General features: G+C 40.2%; 1 protein-coding gene and 1 long non-coding RNA gene across 3 annotated transcripts in view; both read right to left on the minus strand.

The window, feature by feature from the left end:
• The window catches only part of crybg1a (crystallin beta-gamma domain containing 1a), a 58,702-nt gene that overhangs the window by 37,741 nt on the left and 11,327 nt on the right, over positions 1-9,634 (minus strand). The window lies entirely within an intron of this gene.
• Positions 5,299-9,634, minus strand: part of LOC125284512 — a 4,438-nt gene continuing 102 nt past the window's right edge. The window contains exons 1-4 of one of the 2 annotated variants that reach the window (XR_007191883.1): positions 8,769-9,634; positions 8,057-8,148; positions 5,626-5,731; positions 5,299-5,544 (exon numbers count right to left, since the gene is read on the minus strand). The exon at positions 8,769-9,634 is cut by the window's right edge and continues 102 nt beyond it. This is a non-coding gene — a long non-coding RNA (uncharacterized LOC125284512). Of the gene's footprint in view, positions 5,545-5,625; positions 5,732-8,056 lie in introns of both variants that reach the window. The other variant, XR_007191882.1, reaches the window with a different exon arrangement.

Here is a 9,634-nt window from a genome sequence, read left to right on the forward strand (position 1 = left end):
CATTGTAATAATTAAAATAAGTTCAATGTGATATGCTGGTTGCATAAGTTTCTCTTACTCAGTGGAAATAAGTTTTATTGCATACACATGTTTGAGAGGGAAAGAGAGAGAGAGAGAGAGAGAGCAGGTACAGTAGGTCTTTAGATTTACAGTCAGAGCTGGTCTGGCCTGTTCTTGTGCTACCGTTTTTTCTGATTTTAGAGCAGTCAAATATGTGTTCATGTGTGTCTGTGCCTTTCTGTGGGTTTGCATGTGTGAATCTGTCTGTCTGTCTGTCTGTGTGTGTGTGATCGAGAGAGAGAGACAACAAGAGAGACAGCCAGGAAGAAAGAAAGAAAAAGCATTAATGAGTGAGGAAAAACAGCACAGCATAATAGCATACCATTGTCTAGTCTATTGCTTGTCTATCAACTAGAGTGCATCATGAGGGGTTGCTAACTGATAACTACCTTGAAGTGTCACTTTGATAAGCAGGTGTTGACAGATATGTAACCGTGTAGACTCTAAAGGGTTAAAGGGCAGTACGGTTAATACGGTTGTGGACCCGAATGTGTCTAACTGGCATTTTGTTCCATTTTTCCCTCTCTCTTCGACCAACCATTCCTAACACCCCACATTCCCTTCCATGTCTGTAAACCTCTGCATCTCTTCACGTAAACCCAAAGAAGCATATAGACAAGGATTGTGCAGATATATTCAGGGTCATCTTTGTGCTATCTTACGGCTCTGCCTGCTTCTGTTTGCTCCTGTTTGTTTGTCCATCTCTGTCTATCTTGCAGGGTGGAGCTATGACACAGGTGCCTGTAATATCCTCCTGATTGCGGTCTAGATGCTAAGGGGCTCTACCTGGCTGGGGTTCAGCGTCCCCTCTCTCCTTGCCAGCACTCTGTATGTGTGTGTGTGTGTGTTGTCTTGGTTTGGATTTTAGCACAATCCCATAATAACCCTTCATAATAACCCTGGATCTGCACCTTGGTTTGTCAGTTCAGTCACGAGAACACAATTTCATTTGTCCACAGGTCAGGCGCTTCGCAGCCAGTCAAGGCACTTACAATCTTAAAGGAATATGTCAACTTTTTGGGAAATTCAGTTATTTGCCACCTACACCAGACTTGGATGAAAGGATACATACCCTTCTCTATTCTGTTTGAGGCAATAACCCAGTCTGACACCATGTGTTCCTTTCAGTGTTAGTATATGGGTGTGGAAGTTTATTTTGGAACGAAAGGTGGTGTTAATGGTCTTTCACTTAATTTTTCAGGTTAATCATTGACCTGACCAAATTAACAATATGTTCCAGACAGACTGTCTTTTAAGGATATGTTTTCCTTATTATTCATCTTTGTCTTTATCATTCTCAATAATAACTGCAGCATGTCAAACGTGAGAAAATATTTATACTTTATGATCATTCATGGCACAAAAAAACTGTTGATTCTCAGCATTTTGAATCAAAATGATGATAGACTGATTTCTGATTTTGCGTCTTTCTCATACCTCACAAATAATACACTAACCCTACATCCTAATGGTGCACACTCTAGGCACACATCCACTGGCACCCAAAGTCTCTCTTCATAATCAACACACACACATACACACTACCAGTCAAAAGTTTGGGGTCACTTATAAATTTCTCATTTAGGAATTACATAATTGCAAAAGGGTTATCCAATGTTCTATCAGTTAGCCTTTTAAAATGATATCAGATTAGCAAACACAATGTGCCTTTGCAACATTGGATGAATGGTTGCTGATAATGGGCAATATAGATATTGCATTAAATATCAGACATTTCTTTCTACAACAGTCGAGAACCCTTTTGCAATTATGTAAGCACATAATGTAATCTGAAAACTGCTGCCCTGATTAAAAAAAAAACAATGCAACTGATAGCTGGTATCCTGTCTATAATGGAGAGAAATGGAAAGTGATTCCTAAGTGATCCCAAACTTTTGACCAGTAGTGTACACATATACACACACTCTCACACACACACACACACACACACACACACACACTCACACACACTCACACACACACACACACACACTCACACACACACACACACACACACACACACACACACTGTGACAGCCATGTGTCCCTCACACTGAGATCCCAACCCTTCATGCATCAGTAATTTGTAGCACGCACACACACACACACACACACACACACACACACACACACACACACACACACACACACACACACACACACACACACACACACACACACACTGTGACAGCCATGTGTCCCTCACGCTGAGATCCCAACCCTCACATGCTCTCACCTCAAGTCAGGTGCACACTCATGATCTCATCTCTATCAAACACTCCCTTCACTGCACAGCAATCATTCTCCATTCTCTCGACGATCCCTCAGCGTTCCATTCACTCGTTCCATTCACAACCAGAAGCCCACATCCCCAAGATATTTTCTTTTTCTGGCATTAATGCATTTGTTCAAATGTCAATTTGGTGTTGGTCTCCCATTCATATTGGGCCAACGTGAGCCTGGGTCATAACACACACACACACACACACACACACACACACACACACACACACACACAGCATGCTGCTACAAACAGCACATCTCTGCATAGCCTCCCAACTTCTACTTTTACTAGGGTGTGCAAAGATAATAGATGATAAAATAACCCAGGGAGGGTATGAACACTACATTTTACTGCAACCTAAACAGCAAACTAAATAAATAAGGAACCAATTCAACTCAACTGGTGTATGGGTATGTGGGTGTGTATGAGTATGTCCGTTAATGTGTACGAGCTGTGTGGTTTGAGTAGGCTTTCAAATAGGGTAGTAACGGTCCTTTCACATTTCAGTTTAAGCTGTGTACATATTTGAACAAACAACACACCCTGTCCATGGGGGTAAGAAGGATATCACCCTTAGGTGCTGAGTAGCACACTCTCTCTCTCACACACACACACACACAGCATGCTGCTACAAACAGCTACATTCTCCCAGACTCACACACTCTCTCTCACACACACACACACACATTGCTGCTACAAACAGCTACACTATCCCATACTCACACACACACACAGCATGCTGCTACAAACAGCTACATTCTCCCAGACTCAAACACACACACACACACAGCATGCTGCTACAAACAGCTACATTCTCCCAAACACACACACACACACACACAGCATGCTGCTACAAACAGCTACATCCTCCCAGACTCACACACACACACACACACACACATACTGTAGCATGCTGCTACAAACAGCTACATTCTCCCAGACTCACACACACACACACACATACTGTAGCATGCTGCTACAAACAGCTACATTCTCCCAGACTCTTCCTTGATACTCGGCCCCACCCTGTCGCCCCACGTCAACCAGAGGGCGTTCAGTTCATCAGCTCCACTACATTGGACACAGACCAATGGCATAGTCAGACGTTTATTTTTGGAAGGGCCTCGGGAAAAGTGAGGCGACACAACTTTCATTCACAGTCCTGCACTAGCCTGCATTCCCCTGGGGAACAATAAAGTATCTATCTATCTATCTATCTATCTATACTGCAGCGTTTTCAATCATCCAGCACAGTTTAACCAGAAGACTATTACACCTGCACCCCTGAGCCTTACATGTTTTCCAATTATTTATATATTTTCATATAAATGTATGCTTCACCAGATCAGTTAGCCTCAATGATGATGGGATAAAAAACAGCTGTAAATTTACAGTAAAAGCTTTGCTGACTTGTTTATCTGCCTTGAAGGAGGCAACACAGGGGTACATAAGGCAGAACTCATCTGTGCTAATTAGGTTTATTGATGCTTCCAAGGCCCTTGACAGAGTCAATCACCACAAGCCATTTGAAAAACTGAGCCAAAGGGGTGCCCCTGACAGCATTACCAGAATCCTGGCTTACGTATTGGTATGCCAACCAGATGACTTCTGCTGTGCAAAGAAAGTGTTCATGAAGACCAAGTGGATCCCAGTTTCCTTAAGCAGGTCAAAGCAATCGAGAAAAACTGTAATGTATGTTGTATGTCATGTCTGTCTTCTGAATGGATCTTGAGTCTGGCAATAAAAGTTGATAATGATGATGGTGATGATTACGTACACTCTTAGAAGTGGAGGGGCCTAAAGGAACCTTTCAGGGTTCCTCACAATTGCCACTGTGGAACCTTTTGAAAAGGGTTCTTCAAAGAGCCCTTTAAGTATTTTGAGTTTTTTATTATTATTACTATTACTATTATTATTGTTATACGTATTATTATTATTATTATTATTACCATTAAAAGTGATACTACTGACAGTGCACAAATGTATAATCATAGATTTTATTGATTAATAAATATTGATAAATCATTCATTACAGTGTTACATTTGTAATAAATAAACCATATTACATTTGTAATAATAAATAATATGACATCATATAGATATATCATACAATATGAAGTAGTGATGTACATACAATTATCAGACCAGATGCCATACAGACCTATTATAGCTACATATTATATATATTATTATATTATATATATATATATATATATATATATATATATATGTACATTTTATACACACACACACATGTGGGTTGTATTAAGATCGTCTTGGTAGGGTATAGGTCTAATTGAGTGCCTGTCACTTTAAGACGTTTGAGGGAACCCTTGCAATTGTAACACAGTTGAAAGGCTGCTGATGTGTGGATGCAATTCATAACGTTTTCTACATAGTTAAAATAAAGGTTCGTACTTCTCCTTGTGACAAGCACTTTTCAATTTTGGAAAACACTTTTCCATTTACATTGGGATTTTGCAAACATTCAGTGTCAGAGTCAATAAAATGAGCCCTTCAACGACATTGACAAGCAGCAGTAAGTAGGCTAAGCATGCTAAATTCGACATCCAAACAGTATTCTAACGTTAGCTTTGAGATACTGCTTGATTTCATAACTTAACTTAGTAGGCTACATTGAAGAGACTAAACTATGTTGTGATAAGACCTTAGCAGAGTTCACTTCAATGCAGCAGTTTTGAACAAATTTGTCCGATGCTAAGCCCAGTTTAATAGCAATTTAGCCAGGCGTCTTCTATGCAATGCTTCTATGTGGCAACAACAATCCTTCAACAATCGTGAATATTTTGTTAAATGCACATGCAGAGGAGTGGGGCAGCGGGCTACGAGAGAGAGCGGGGCGGGGCAAGAAAAGGCTGCCTGCGTAAAAAGTGCAGCTCAATGGCAATGCAAGGATTTGACCTTATATTTAAATTAAATTAAATTAAACATAGAATATTGATCTGTGGCGGCCGATTTTTATTTCGTGGCACCCCGCCACCGATTAGTCAATGTATGGGAAACACTGTGTGGTATTCTATGTAGAACACAAAATAAATTGACATCAAAGTTGCAAGCCCGAGGGTGATGTCATCAACTTTGTGGGTGAGGATATCTGTGTAGTCCAGACGCACACCAAACGTAGCCTCCAAGAAGGAGTTTCCGGTAATGATTAGTACCGGCATTGGAACCTCTGGGTCCTAGGGCAGAACAAAAAATGTTATAGGAAACTGCTGAGACGTTTCAAGACAGCATTTTGACCTACTGACAATAAACCATACCTTGTTGATGAAATAAATGGCATTGGGCCATTGCTACAATTCCCATTCCTGACATAATGCTGCGATCAACGTCAACATCAAGCTGGTGGTTTGTTTCTGCAAGAAGCTTATAATAACACACAAAAACACACAAATAAATATATGAAATACGTGCATAAATAATAGATAATTATTGCATATATTATGATGTCTCATTTGCACGTTTTAGAAAACTTGCAAAATTTGGAATACCCCATATGGATAGCATGGAACCATCGTTTTTCGTTTTGATCTGTAGCCTCCCCGCTGGACTGCACCCCCCGAAAGGAGGGTAGGGCAGACACAGTTTTCTGTGAATATCTCGAAAACCGTAGGGTTTAGGAGGACCATTTTTTTTTAGTATGTTGATCTCAAAGGGCCATGTCAACCCATTCCATAACCACTCATTTCATGTATAGCGCCACCTAGTTAAACACAAAAAAGTAAAAATGAGGTGTTGTAATCACAGGTATCTGTGACCTAACATAGTCAAAACTGCACGAAATTTGAATCATTATGACACCCTCTGAATGCACGCCAAGTTTCGTGGAATTCCGTTCATGGGGGGCCACACAATAAATGAATTTATTACACCAATTGGCCTGTAGGTGGCCTGAGACAGTTTTCTGTGAATATCTCGAGAACCGTAGGACCTAGGACAGGGGTGGGCAAACTGCGGCCCGCGGGCCGGATCCGGCCCACCAAGCACTTTCATCCGGCCCGCCGAGCATTTCATTTAGTTATCAGGCTGCTCGCTATTTTTTTTCTGCGATAGAGACGACGTTGGTTAGCTTTACTGCAAACTGCTTTTCACTCTCCTTAGATAACGTTTACAATGTCAATGTCAAAACATCACGTTAAATAGAGATAACATCATTTTAAACTAAGTTAACTCTTAGTTATCTCCTTTGCAGCAGATCTAACGTGAACATTATGCAATCCATTTAATTGGGAACGTGTCTGCACTCACGAGAGGGAGAGAGAGCCGCAGGTTCCAGCTGGCTTGTGATTGTTGATAATTGATATCTCCTTCTTATAAGAAAGTTTTAAAAGAAAATCATGAGGGCAACAGTAGTTCCCACTACTGACCATTTAAAAACTGTGAGAGGGCCCAGCCGTAGGTACAGCACTAGCCATAGCGGAGCAGGCAGAAGATTATTGAGAAATAAACGTGAATTAAAGCGACTGTCTTAAAGCGACAGTGCACAATTTATACATTTGTTAAACAGCATAAAATTAGCAGTATATTTAAGCAATTAATATTTTAAAACAAATACTTTTCAAACTAAATTATAGGTTATAAAAAATGTATTTTTTTATGCGTGTGCCGTTGGGGGGGGTGTTGTTGTGCGGCCCACCGGCCAATTTTCAAAACCCAATGTGGCCCTTGAGCCAAAAAGTTTGCCCACCCCTGGCCTTTTTTTTGTATGTTGGTCTTAAGGGGGCATGTCAACCCATCCCATTACCACTTATTTCATGTATAGCGCCACCTAGTTAAAAATTAAAAAGCAAAAAATTAGGTGTCTTTTCATCACAATATCTCTGGCTGACATGGTCAAAACTGCACGAAATTGAAAGTGTAGGATCATTATGACACCCTCCGAATGCATGCCAAGTTTTGTGAACTTTCGTTCATGGGGGGCCTTACAATAAAATAATTTATGTGTACGTGTATTTAGTGACCGTACACCAACAAGGATTCCCGGGACACTGAAAGACCGGGGTACACGAAACTTGGTGGGCATGTAACCCCACATGGATAGCAGGGAACCATCGTTTTTAGTTTTGATCTGTAGTCCCCCCCGCTGTACTGGACCCCAGTGCACACATGTGCATAAACAGATACACACGCACACACATACATTCACAGTAATCATACGTATGACACATACTCACACAGTAGACATACTGTATGTACGCATGCATGCACATGCACAAACACACATACACAGGCAAACACACAAGCACACACACACGCACACACACACACACACACACACAAACATAAACGTGTACACGCACACATGCACACAATTCAAGAATTTCTCAGAATTATGAACAGGCAAGATGGGGGTGGGGTTGTATAAAATGAATTTTACATGTGAAATCTATGAACTAATCATGTTTTGGTACTTGTTGTCTAGCAGATACCAGTGAGAATTGAGTGTGGATAATGCAATTTAGTGAGACAGTTAGAATCATATAGGCCTTTCAGCGTAATTTATTTTTGTGGAAAAAATGTGCTGGACTGGGCGGCGGTCATATTTTGTACCGCTCTGCGGTACGTCTAGTTTTTTAACATTTTATGCCACGATTCCTGTTTAATAAGAAAATAAACAATGCTTACCTATATAAAAAATTGTGATGCTCTTACAAAAACTACAAATTACGAGGATTAACAAGTAAGACTTACATAGCCTTTCCCTGTGCGATCCCGGAGGAAATTGTACTTTGCAACCAGCGCAGAACAACTGTCGTTATACATTTTACTTGAGGGATAGATACCTGCAAAACGCAAATAGGATTAAGTTAGTACATTTAGCGAGCTAGCATTTGTGGGTTTCCTATTGGGTTTAATAGCACGCAAGGTAACGTTCACTTTAAGAGCTATCTAAACATGTTTCCAAATGTAGTTACCTAGAGGTTTAACATTCACAATATAGCCTACTTCATCCCAATCTTAAACTCTTACACACGTGAACATCTTGGTAATATTTAAAATGCTGTCTGACGACAGGTAAACAAAAAACCTTATGGCTAGCTTCTAGCGATACAACTGTAACTTTATGGCTAGCATTGTGGAGCCAAAGTGTAACTTTAATAGTAGGCTATAATGGGCTCAATAAAGATATAACTTTGTCAACCGAATGAGAAGTAAAACTAGAAATCTTATCTCAATGTCATTCAAATGAATTTCATTACTAGCTAATACATATGCAACTAACAATAAATAAAACAATGACCAGGAATTGCTAGCGGTAAAATGATACGTTAGCCATCAAAGACCTAAACTGTAAACGTAGCCTAAACACCGCGACGCTTTGAAAACACTTGAATGGGCTCACCATGTATCAATATGTCATATCTTTATAAATATTTAACTATAAATAGACACCATTACCCACCTGCAGATAGTTTGTTGCAAACTCAGGAGGCTCTGACAAACCAACAGACGAAATTTCAAATGTCCAGCTCGCGCACGGCACATTCTGGTTCATCCAGGAACCTCCAACCAACACGAACTATGAAAGGTTCTCCCAAGAACCTACTAGACAAGCAGAGTGACTGGAGGCCCTCCAAATTCTAATAGTGTAAAAGAACTTAACGACTCTGAATTTACAGAACAACAGCTCTGACCTACATGACCGGCTTTCAAAGTATCTAAGGTAGCTAATCTATACCAATCCTTGCCCAAGGCTCTGCAGTGCAATAATGATTCCTGATAGCCTATCTGTGCATGACTCTTACTGTAAAGAGCATAGACTGCATAGAATTCTATATATATATAGTCTATGGTAAAGAGTTACTGTAAAGAGCACAGTCGACCCCTTTTTCCCACAGAGAAGAGGGAAGGGAGATTTTTACTGCTGTTCCGATTGCTTTGACCCATTTATACCTTCTTTGCACAGCAGAAGTCATCACTTGCAAATGTGCTCACATGTTTTCATTGTGTTTTTCTCACACATTTCTCACACCCTTTCGCAAAACCGATAACACAGATGTCATTCAAAGACCCCAAACTCTATTGGTTTCCCTGTGCTAAACAAAATGAAAACATAGATCCTATATATTCACAGGTAGTAGAGATTTCTTATATAAGTCTGAATCTCTGATACACCTAAACTCCTTTGCACAATTCTTCAATCAGCAATCATTCATTATCCATAAGAGATACCATGCCTGTTCTGTGTTGACATTTGCAAGTATGGATCTAAGGCACATTTAGAGAAAGTACTGTATTGTCTATTTGGTAAAGAAAACAGTACAAACG

This window comes from Alosa alosa, chromosome 19 (genome assembly GCF_017589495.1).
Source record: "Alosa alosa isolate M-15738 ecotype Scorff River chromosome 19, AALO_Geno_1.1, whole genome shotgun sequence".
Lineage (NCBI taxonomy): Eukaryota > Metazoa > Chordata > Actinopteri > Clupeiformes > Clupeidae > Alosa > Alosa alosa.